Below are 9973 nucleotides of genomic sequence, written 5' to 3'. Positions count from 1 at the left end.
TGCCAGCTAGTGCTCGGTCCATGGATGAACTGGTAGAAAGTGCATTCCGGACTAGGATGCAGTTGTTTTCGCTCGTCCCTACACTCTAATCAGGAAGTAAAATGTACAATTCAACTTCTTTTAGATTGCTTTGGTCATTCTACCTAGTAACTAACAATGTAGGAATACCTGGAAGACGGGTGGTTAGACGACGGCAATGAGGGATAGCCATCTCATTTTGTGCAGTTCTACTAAAACTGAGGTGTGTGCTTTTGATTGCGCGGATAGAAACGATACGGAGACAGACATCTGAAACGATATGGAGACAGACATCCCTGTTTGTGCAAATATGAAATATGGTTATTTAAACAGTGACAGATATTTGCAGTGGCGTATGATTAACAACATCATCTATTGTGTTATAATTGGCACTAAATTGACAATATGAAGAGTCCTTAAGTAAGTAGCATCACATCACATCAACACTGCCACTAGATTAACATGCAGAACAATAGCATTAGTAATACTGTCATGAGACTAGCACATGGTCAATAAATGTGCAATCAAATTTGTGTAGTTCCACTGGGATGAAGCAATGTTAGCGGTGTGAGATTTAAGCGTAACTGCAAAAACACAATTCATGGGAAAAAAGCAAGACGACATTGCTTCAATTTATCGACGGCACTAGACCATTACTTATAGTGACATTAGGTGGCATTGCTTAATGCTTCATGTGATTTTACATTAACGGTAGCGATATGGGGGTAGGGACAACAGGGGCATAAAGTGGTGAGGCGGATGTGGCTGCCGAGAGCGGCAAACACTCAAGCAGCATGTCTGCATTTGTCCCATTTTTTATCTCCTCGGCGACATTTTCCTATGTGAGCACAGAAAATCTAGACCTGCTCATTCTCATTTGCGTTGTCCCCCAACACCCGTCACTTTCTTTCCTTTTTCAACCAAGAGATAGGTCCACTTCCCCCCACCCTTCGCCATCCACCATGCTTTCTTCATCTTTTCAACCAAGAGACCGGTTGGGTAGCTAGTATCTACTACTTTCCCCCGTTTCCTCCTAGAATCAAGTCCTAGATTCATGCTACACCTTTCCCACTTTCTTCCCTGTTTGAACCAACTCTTAGAGTCGACTTTATGAACTAGCTTTACCTCTAATAATAGTAAAAGTCTAGGTGGCTTTGGAACAGCAGACGGAAGTAGAAAAAGATCCACACGAAGGGAGCTGGAGCAGTAGAGCAAGGCAGGTTTCGAAGGAATATATACCTGAGGGTCATCGGTATGTGGCAAAGACGGAGTCGGGAGGCCGCATCTTGGCCACAATACCGCAGGGAGGAAGAAGGGGTTGGAGGCCCTCCCGAGCCGGAGCTCTCTCAAAGAGAACGACACAGCCGCCGATCGGGACGTGCGGGCAGCCATTGGTCTCCTCCCTCGCCACTGACGACAGTGTGAAGGATGGACCTACACCCCTGCCCCGGTCGAGGTTGTCCGGCCGGATTTGTGACCAGCCGTGAGATGAGAGAGAGTGCGGCCACCTATGTCTTGCTTAGATCTGGATAGCATGAGAGAGTGAACGAGAGGAACCCTAGTAAAGCAAGTGCTAAGGCTCCTGCTTATATATATAGTGGAGTGATTTTTTTACCATATTCAAAAAAATGCGCTCCTACGTGTACCCGCGAGTGGGTGTGAGAGAACTAGTGCGTGCATGCACCGCTTCTCTTCGTGAGAGTAGAATATACTATGCCCAAAGAACGTTCACCGCAACAGTAATAGTACAAGTGTGTGACATGTAAGCTAAAATAAAATGTGCGTGACGTGTTTTGTTTTTTAGAAGTTCTGAGGGTAGGGTGTGAAGAGCACATATGTGCGTGACATCTACCAGCAGATAGACGGTGGGTGCGACGTGCGAGTCTGCGAGAGGACTCGGGAGAGTCGTGACTCGTGAGGGTGCGTGTGCGTGAGAGAGAGGGGGCATATATCAATGCAATGCATGTGTTCGTAAATCATTATCCGACAAATGTTCGCAACAAGCCTATTCCTGACGAACACCGTAAGAACCGTTAGATCAGCATCCGACAGTGTAAGTTTTGCCATGTCATTTAATAGAAGAGCCACTCCTCCTACACACAAATCTTCCACGTGAGTGTTAGCAACTGCCGTATGCTCCCTCCGTTCCAAAATGCAGTGCATATAGCTTTATTGAAAATTCGGACCTCGCAAACTTTTACCGAGTTTTCTTGTACCAAATTGCACATGTAGAATACCCTGTATATATCATTTCACTCATCTTCGAGAGGTAACTATAAAGATGGGGGAGGAGTCTACAAAGAAAGACCATCGTATCACCCGCAGCAATTTCAACCATCCTTTGGTGTCGAGGAATATCATAGGAACTCTATATGATATGATTTTTATAGGATTTTTTCCTTCAGAGCCAATTGGTTCATAGGAATAGATTAATATACTCCACATTTCAAAGGAAATAAACATGCTATCATTTCTATAGATTTAGAGCCACTTGGTTCATATGAATGGATTCCTATACTCCCTTAATTTCAAAGGAAAATAAATATTAGCATATATTCAATAGAAAAGTTCCTCTGATATGAACCAAATTACATCTCTTTTCTAATCCCTCCTCACAGGAATTGAGATACATGTCATCTCTAGATTCAATAGAAAAGTTCTTATGATGTGAACCAAATGACATCTCTTTTCCAATACCTACTCATAGGAATTGAGATCCTCCTTGTCATCTCTTTCCCTACAACTTCCATGTACACATCTTCTATTCCTAAATAGATAGTACAACCCACTAGTAGCTTTTTTCCAAGGCATGCAATTATGGCACAAGAACTATATAGTGAGCCAATAACTTTGAAAGATGGTGGCTGGATGAAGCTAATCCGCCAGTGTAGAGATGGCAAATCCGAGCACTACTGGCCGTTGGATATCATCAACATTCCACCAGATCTGCCACATGTACAATTTAGAAGATTCCATGGTTGAACTTAAGCATAATGCACAAACCTCAAAACACAAGCACTTCTCCTTTGTTCTAGAATCTTTTGTATCATAATTGATTTTTTTTTCTAAATGAATTGCCATTATTTGTTTTTTACTTCATGCTTTACAATGCACAACCCCATGAATCTTAACATTTTTATAAAACTAATTGATTTTGAATGAGATGAACTATAAGAACTAAATGAACATCTACATCATGCATATATGACTCAAAGCTTTACATGCTATAGTGTGTATTTATTCATAATTTGGTTTCAAAATCTCATGCGTTCAATGCATGTGTACCTTACTAGTTTTGAGTAGAGTAGCAAATTTCACGCGGCCCCCGGTATATCAAAATGCAGGGCCCATGCATCATTGCCTTTCGGTCGAACCTACATCCACAATTTTTTGTACGTACTATATCTCCACTAGTCCCCGAACCCAAAATGCTGCCTCGTTCCCGTAAAACCAAGCGGCCCACACATATTTAAGGCGTCGACTTGAACCCGTTTACTACGACGTGGCCCCGCACACCATAGTACTCCTACAAACCCTACCACCGCAATCATCATCGGTTTTCTTCAAGAGGACGGGGGACAAGCTGATTTGTAGTGGAGGCGCTTTCAAAAAAAGCATCTGTAGTGGAGACCCCTACCCTAGGGTGCCCTAGGTAGCTGCCGCACGCATCATTGTTTTCTCTTTTCTTTATGATCTTGCACCCTAGAGTGAAATGATGGTTGCTTCGTCCGTCCAGCTTAATGCGGGAAAGGTGGGGCTTTGTGATTTGACCCCTCGTCGCTCATTTTCTGCTACTGCGGCGCTACGACCGGGGTGCCTCCAATTCCAACCGCTCCTCTGAACTGTAATTTGGTGCATCGCACATGGAACAAGACGATGGATGAGCCACATGTCGGCCAAAAGGGTCCTGTTAAATGTGTCGCCATTTCGTGTGCGGACTGACCCTGCTTGAGTTGCTACGCCAACATGACAGGAGCAGCCTACCACTTGGTTTTGCTCCTTCGTGAATACCGACTATATTGATCTAAAAAGATACGTGCTGAACTACCCTCACCGTCTCGGTTTTTTATTTTTAGGCGTCTCGGTTTATAGGGTGTGCACGTAGTTCTAGGTCATCCATTTGACTAACTAAATATGAGTTACTATGTCACAAAAAGTATATCATTGGATTCTTAAGCGGATGTAGTTGTATTTAAAAGTCGAGGGCGTGGCTTTTCCTGCGCGGTAGGTGGGGAAGTTCCGCCTAGTCGGTTCGATAGAGACGCGAGAAGATGAGGGAGTAGGCTGCTGCAAATGTAGGGCTGTGTGATTTGACAGCGAGTTACTGCTGGACCGGTGGGCCCCCGTGATTTGACTTGCCATTATCATTTTAACTGCAGCGCTACGACCGGCGTGAGTCTCCTGATTCCTGACCACCTCCATACAGGTGCCTCTCCCAATGCTCCACCATGTAGTTGAAGCTGGCTCTTGCATGAGAGCCCACTTCTCCACTTTTTTCTTGCCTCTTTCCTCCACATACACAAAAATGCCATGTAAAGTGGGATTATAGCCCACTATTGTAGTACTTACTTGCTCCTACAGGTGCTAAGCTTGCCACATAGGCATAAAGTCTGATGTGGCAAGTTTGGTGACCCAAGGAAGAAAAGGTGCTAAGCGCGTGTACCTAGGTGAAAAGACAATTTTGAGTCTATAGCCAATTAAATGAAGCAAACTTAGCAACAAAAAACTTATAAGCACCTATGCATTGGGGACTTGATTGCTAAGCCATTTAATGCCCTTAGCACCTCATCTAAGCAACATTTCATTGGAAGAGGTCACTCCTTGGCAAATGCAATAAATACTACTCCCTCTGTCCCATAATATAAGAATGTTTTTGGCACTACACTAGTGTCAAAAACGTTCTTATATTATGGGACGGAGGGAGTACGAAGAAAGAGATAGAGAGAAGTAAAAAATACACTTATAGCTCACCCCGGGCATAAAAACTGAAGAACGAAGACCGAAATCGAAAAGACCGAGACCGAACCCGAAAAGACCAAATTAGAAAAGACCGAATAAAAAACGGTATGTGCAAATAGAAGAACGAACTAGTTTCGGTCTGATCGGTCATGCTACGTTTAGGACCGAATAGCCCGTATAGACCGATTAATAAAAGCCCATCCTAAGGCCCGTCCGGCCAGCCCAATGGTCACACACTAGACCCAACTACAGGGGAGAGTACACGGCCTCGCATCTTCACATCCCAATTCACAGAAACCACTCATAGCCAATCTCTCGTTCTCCCACTACTAACCCTAGCCGCCGCCTGCTGCTTGCCTCGCTGCGCGCCGCACGCCCCTGTACGAAGACCGGCGCCCGAGTAGCGGCCCTAGCCGGTGAAGAGCGGCGCCCGAGTGGCGGCCCTGGCAGGTGAAGACGGGCGCCGCTAGTGGCGGCCCTGAGACCCTGACTGTGAAGACTGTCGCCCTGCGCCGCCGCCAACCCCAACCTCCGGTTGGTCGCTCCACCGCCTACGACGCGGCCATCTGCCGCCGGTGCTCCACCTCTTGACGACCAGTTCAACCACTACAGTTCGTCACCACTCACCACTACCCATCCTCTTCCATACGGTTCGTCCGCCGCCGGTGCTCCACCTCCCGACGACCTGCCCACTTTCGGTTCTCCACATCGCAGCTGAAGGTGAGCTACCCCACCTCTCTGTAAACATGTGAGCGCTCCTGCAGAATGTGTTTTGTAGGCAGTACATGCCCTTGCTTTTTGTGTCAAATGTTAGCACTTGGGGACAACAAATAGAACACTGTATTTGTGCTTGTTTTGTGTCAAATGTTAGCAACTTCAATACTTCAATACTGCATACACAGTAATGCATGTGTGCTTGTTTCCTAAAACTAGATATATACATGGTGTATATTTATGCCCTTGCTTGTTTTGTGCTTGTTTCCAATGTTCTCTTTTTTATAGATGTTTTCTGAACATGACGAGGAACTGAAAGAGAATGAAGATGCATTTATGAGTGTAGAGGCAGATGTAGAAGCAGCAGCTGCAGAAGCAGGAGACGAATCCGTCTTACATAGTAGTAGTATTGACGATGAAGTTGCCGAACAAACAGTTGTCAAAGGTGCCAATCTAGAAGCTGCTCAAGATGACAAGCCAATTGAAGCTGAATCATGAATCTTCTTACTTTGTGTCACATATGAATCTTGTTACTTGCTCTCAAATGTAAACATGTACTAGTACTTTGTTACTTGTTGTTGCGTATAAACATGTATTGGTACTTTCTGCTCTCAAATATGAACATGTATTGGTACTGGAAGTAACATGAATATGAGTTGTACCAAATTAATTTGGTCTATTTGGTCGGGACCGAAGAACGAATAGTAAAGACCGAAGACCAAATAGTGAAGAACCAAAAAGACCGAAATTATTTTGGTCTTCAATTCTAGAAGACCGAATTATTGGAAGACCGAAAAGATCAAACCGAACAAATTGAAAAGACCGAACGCCCGGGGCTACTTATAGCCAACCTTATAGCTATCCTTGTTGTAGTATGAGTGACTAAGTGATTACATGCCAACATCAGATAGCCTAACGCACCGTGTTAAATCTCCAAGGGCGCGACCATGCGAGCAACACGACGGTCGTGATAGGCACGACCATGATACGGGCTGCTGGCAGCCCTTGGATCTGAGATCGAACGGTCGCATGCTAAGTTGCTGAAAATTTGTAGAATAACCCTCCAGGATAGGATATTCACCCATAGGTCTAGAATCACGCCATGCAACCGTTCGATCTCAGACCAAAGGGCTCTCAGAAGCACGTATCATGGGAGAATGGAAAGCCACTACCCTACCGTTCGCATGCTGGCAGTTCGCTCCTACTCATCCGCGCACGTCCTTTAATATTATGGCGGTTCGCTCCTAGTCGTCTCGTCCTTTCACATTACGGCAGTTCCACTAATCCTAACCCTCCTCCCAAATCCATGGCGTCCCAAATCTCCATGATCGGCGGTGAGTACAAGTTTAGAACCATCACCGACGGTGAGTTCAATGTTATCTACACCCGTTCTTCTGCGACAATGAAAGGATGCCTTTCTCGCTTCAGACGCATGTTCGAAAACTCAGATGATGAGTGGGTCGCTGGGCTAGATGTTGAGTTCACCACAGTCTTGGGACGACAGAAGGATCTAAAGGAGGAAGAGAGGAAGAAGCCTGACGTGATCCAGGTTTGCGTGCATGACTTATGCTTGGTCTACCACATATGCCATGCCGACGTTGAATGCCTGGATTTTAAGAACTTCCTCAAGAGCAACCTAGTCAAATTTGTTATTGTAGACTTTAGGAACGACAAGGATGTCCGCTCGGATAGGCCTCGTTGTAGGCAACCCCTTCGACCTCCAGAAGAATCGGCTGTTGCCGTCCAGTGTCCAGCCTTCAATGTTGACCCTGGCAGGAGCCATGGTTCATCCCTCATTCGGTAAACTGGAGAAACCTCAATACATGTTTCATCATCATGCATGGCAACGGAATGTACTAGATATAGACCACATCCACTACGCTGCAATGGATGGCTACCTTTGTTTCAATATCTACAAGGGTTGGATGAAGAGCAAGAGCCAAGTGTGCAGTTCAAGCAAAGAAGTATCGGCCAAGAGGAAGAGGGACAAGGATGAAGTCAAGGACATGGACGAGGACTCCGAGTGAGTAAGGTGTAAGTGTCGTTGCTCATGGTGGTTCTAAAGCAGTGTCTACCGGATTAGTTACATAATTTAATTTCAGGTGTGCTTACTTTAATTTGAGGGGTGTGTTATGATGAGCCCCTAGCAGAACTATGTTATGTTTCTTCTCGTTACTTTAACTCTTCAGTATGTACATACTACTAGTATTTCTTTAATAGAATTTAGCATCCCATTTAAGCACGTACTAGCTTTTTTAATAGTACTATATGCATAATTTGGCGACAAGCGCTCTCTATGTGTACCACCTTTTTTTAATTTCAATTTTTGCTCCATGGCGCAATCCATCGATACTACTACTATACAAAAGTATACATTTTTTAAAGTCTAGAGTAATGTTCATCACATATATAGCCAGGGAAATTCTGAACCTAGAATGACGTGCATGCCATGTAAACCGATACGGAGGAAGTATAGTAAAAATGAGGTGATTTTACCGAGCAATTAGCGGGGGAGCATGGCCTGTCATGCGGTCCCACATGTCATGATGTACCAAGGCGATGCGCGTGTCCCTCTTGAGGCAGAAGCAATACTATGTGGTTTGAGATGATGGCGAACCGAAGTGTGAAATAATGGTTGCTTCATCCGTCTGGGAATGTGCGGCATTGTGATTTGACGTCTCATTGCTCATTACTACTACTGGGCCGGTACGAGTGGGGTGCATCCCCCCTGCTGTTCTGCACTGTTATTTGGTGCTTGACACGTCGACCCAGTTGCTATATGTACCACATGTCGGCGACAGGAAGTACAGAATTCATGAAAGGGAGCATCGACGGAGGAGTATACTATAGAATTCATGAAAGGGTGCGACTTAGTTTTGGAAAAATTTGATTTTACGAAGTACGTACCCACTAGGGTTTATAGGGCTCATCTAAAAAACATTCGTTTTTCTGTTTCATAAGTCTCAATTCTACTACTAGTAGTAGCACCATTACATGTTGGATTTCGAGGTGCGTTAGATCACCGATGCAAGCAGTGTCAAGAGGAAACTCACCAATGCATGTAGAAGTTCATGGAAATTTAGTGGTCATTCATGCATTCGTTCTAATTAATGCCTCAGTAAACATAACTTCTTGAGAAAAACGAGCGTACTAATTACTTGTGCAAACTAAGAAATTAATTCGACCACTCACCGTCTACCTTGGTTGGAGAGATTTTGAAATTGAGCCATAAACTGGAAAGGAGGGAGTAGTAACTTTTGTCTCGATTACTATTTGTGGCCTTGCATAGATGCAAAATGTATTTTTTACAGTGGCCTTGTATAAGTAAATGGAGGGAGTACTAAAGGACATATATATTCCAAACAATATGATAATCTCTCTAACCAAGGTATGTAGTAGGGACAAGGAGTAAACGGAGGGAGTAGTAAAATTTTCTGCTCGTCCTGCGAGCCACCGCGCGCGTGGGCGAGGGAGCGGGTGTAAGGCGGACAGTACTACTACTACTACTACTCGTAAGCAAGCTTCACCTCATCCTGCGAGCCACCGCGCCCGTGGGCGGGGGAGACGGCGTACTAAGCAGGCTTCTCCTCGTTCTGCGAGTTGATGGGACACATCAAAAGTACTCCAGTGTATAGAGCCTTGCCTCAAGGTAGGCCCCACATGGTTTGCCTCTTTTTTAACATAACACGTCAAGTCGCAATTTGTTTGTTCATGGTAGATGATCCTCCCTCCACCAAGTGGACAACCAGTACACGTGTCAAATTACCATGTGGGCTACCTTTTCGTACAGAAATGAGCTCCACCATGTACCTGCGCGGGTGTGGTTGGGAAAGAGACGGGAGTACATGCGCCGTACGTGCACCTCTTCTCTTCGTGCACGTCCCCCACCTACGTGGGTGTGTGTGAGAGAGATACAAACCTAGACATAATGCGCCATCCATCCCCATGCCTCTGCCCAGTCCGACCACCAGTCACCACCACGCCCCACTCCTCCTCACCTTATCTCTCATCTTTCTCCCTCCATTTTTATATACAAGGGGCCACTATCAAAATTACAATTTGCAGATATACAAGGCCACTAACACTAATCGATGCAATATTAATGGTGTTTGCCTCATAGTACTAGCAAAGAAGGACATTAATTATCCCTTGCATGCATGTGGGAGTTTGTAAAAAAATGCATCTTGATGTTCCGTGCAATGCACGGGCATCTTGCAAGTCCATGAAAACAACACATGGAAAAATTCCACGGCGAACGAGGGATTTGAATCTGTTGGGAGGG

This window comes from Triticum aestivum, chromosome 7B (genome assembly GCF_018294505.1).
Source record: "Triticum aestivum cultivar Chinese Spring chromosome 7B, IWGSC CS RefSeq v2.1, whole genome shotgun sequence".
NCBI classification, from domain to species: Eukaryota; Viridiplantae; Streptophyta; class Magnoliopsida; order Poales; family Poaceae; genus Triticum; species Triticum aestivum.
This window is presented reverse-complemented; position numbering follows the sequence as displayed.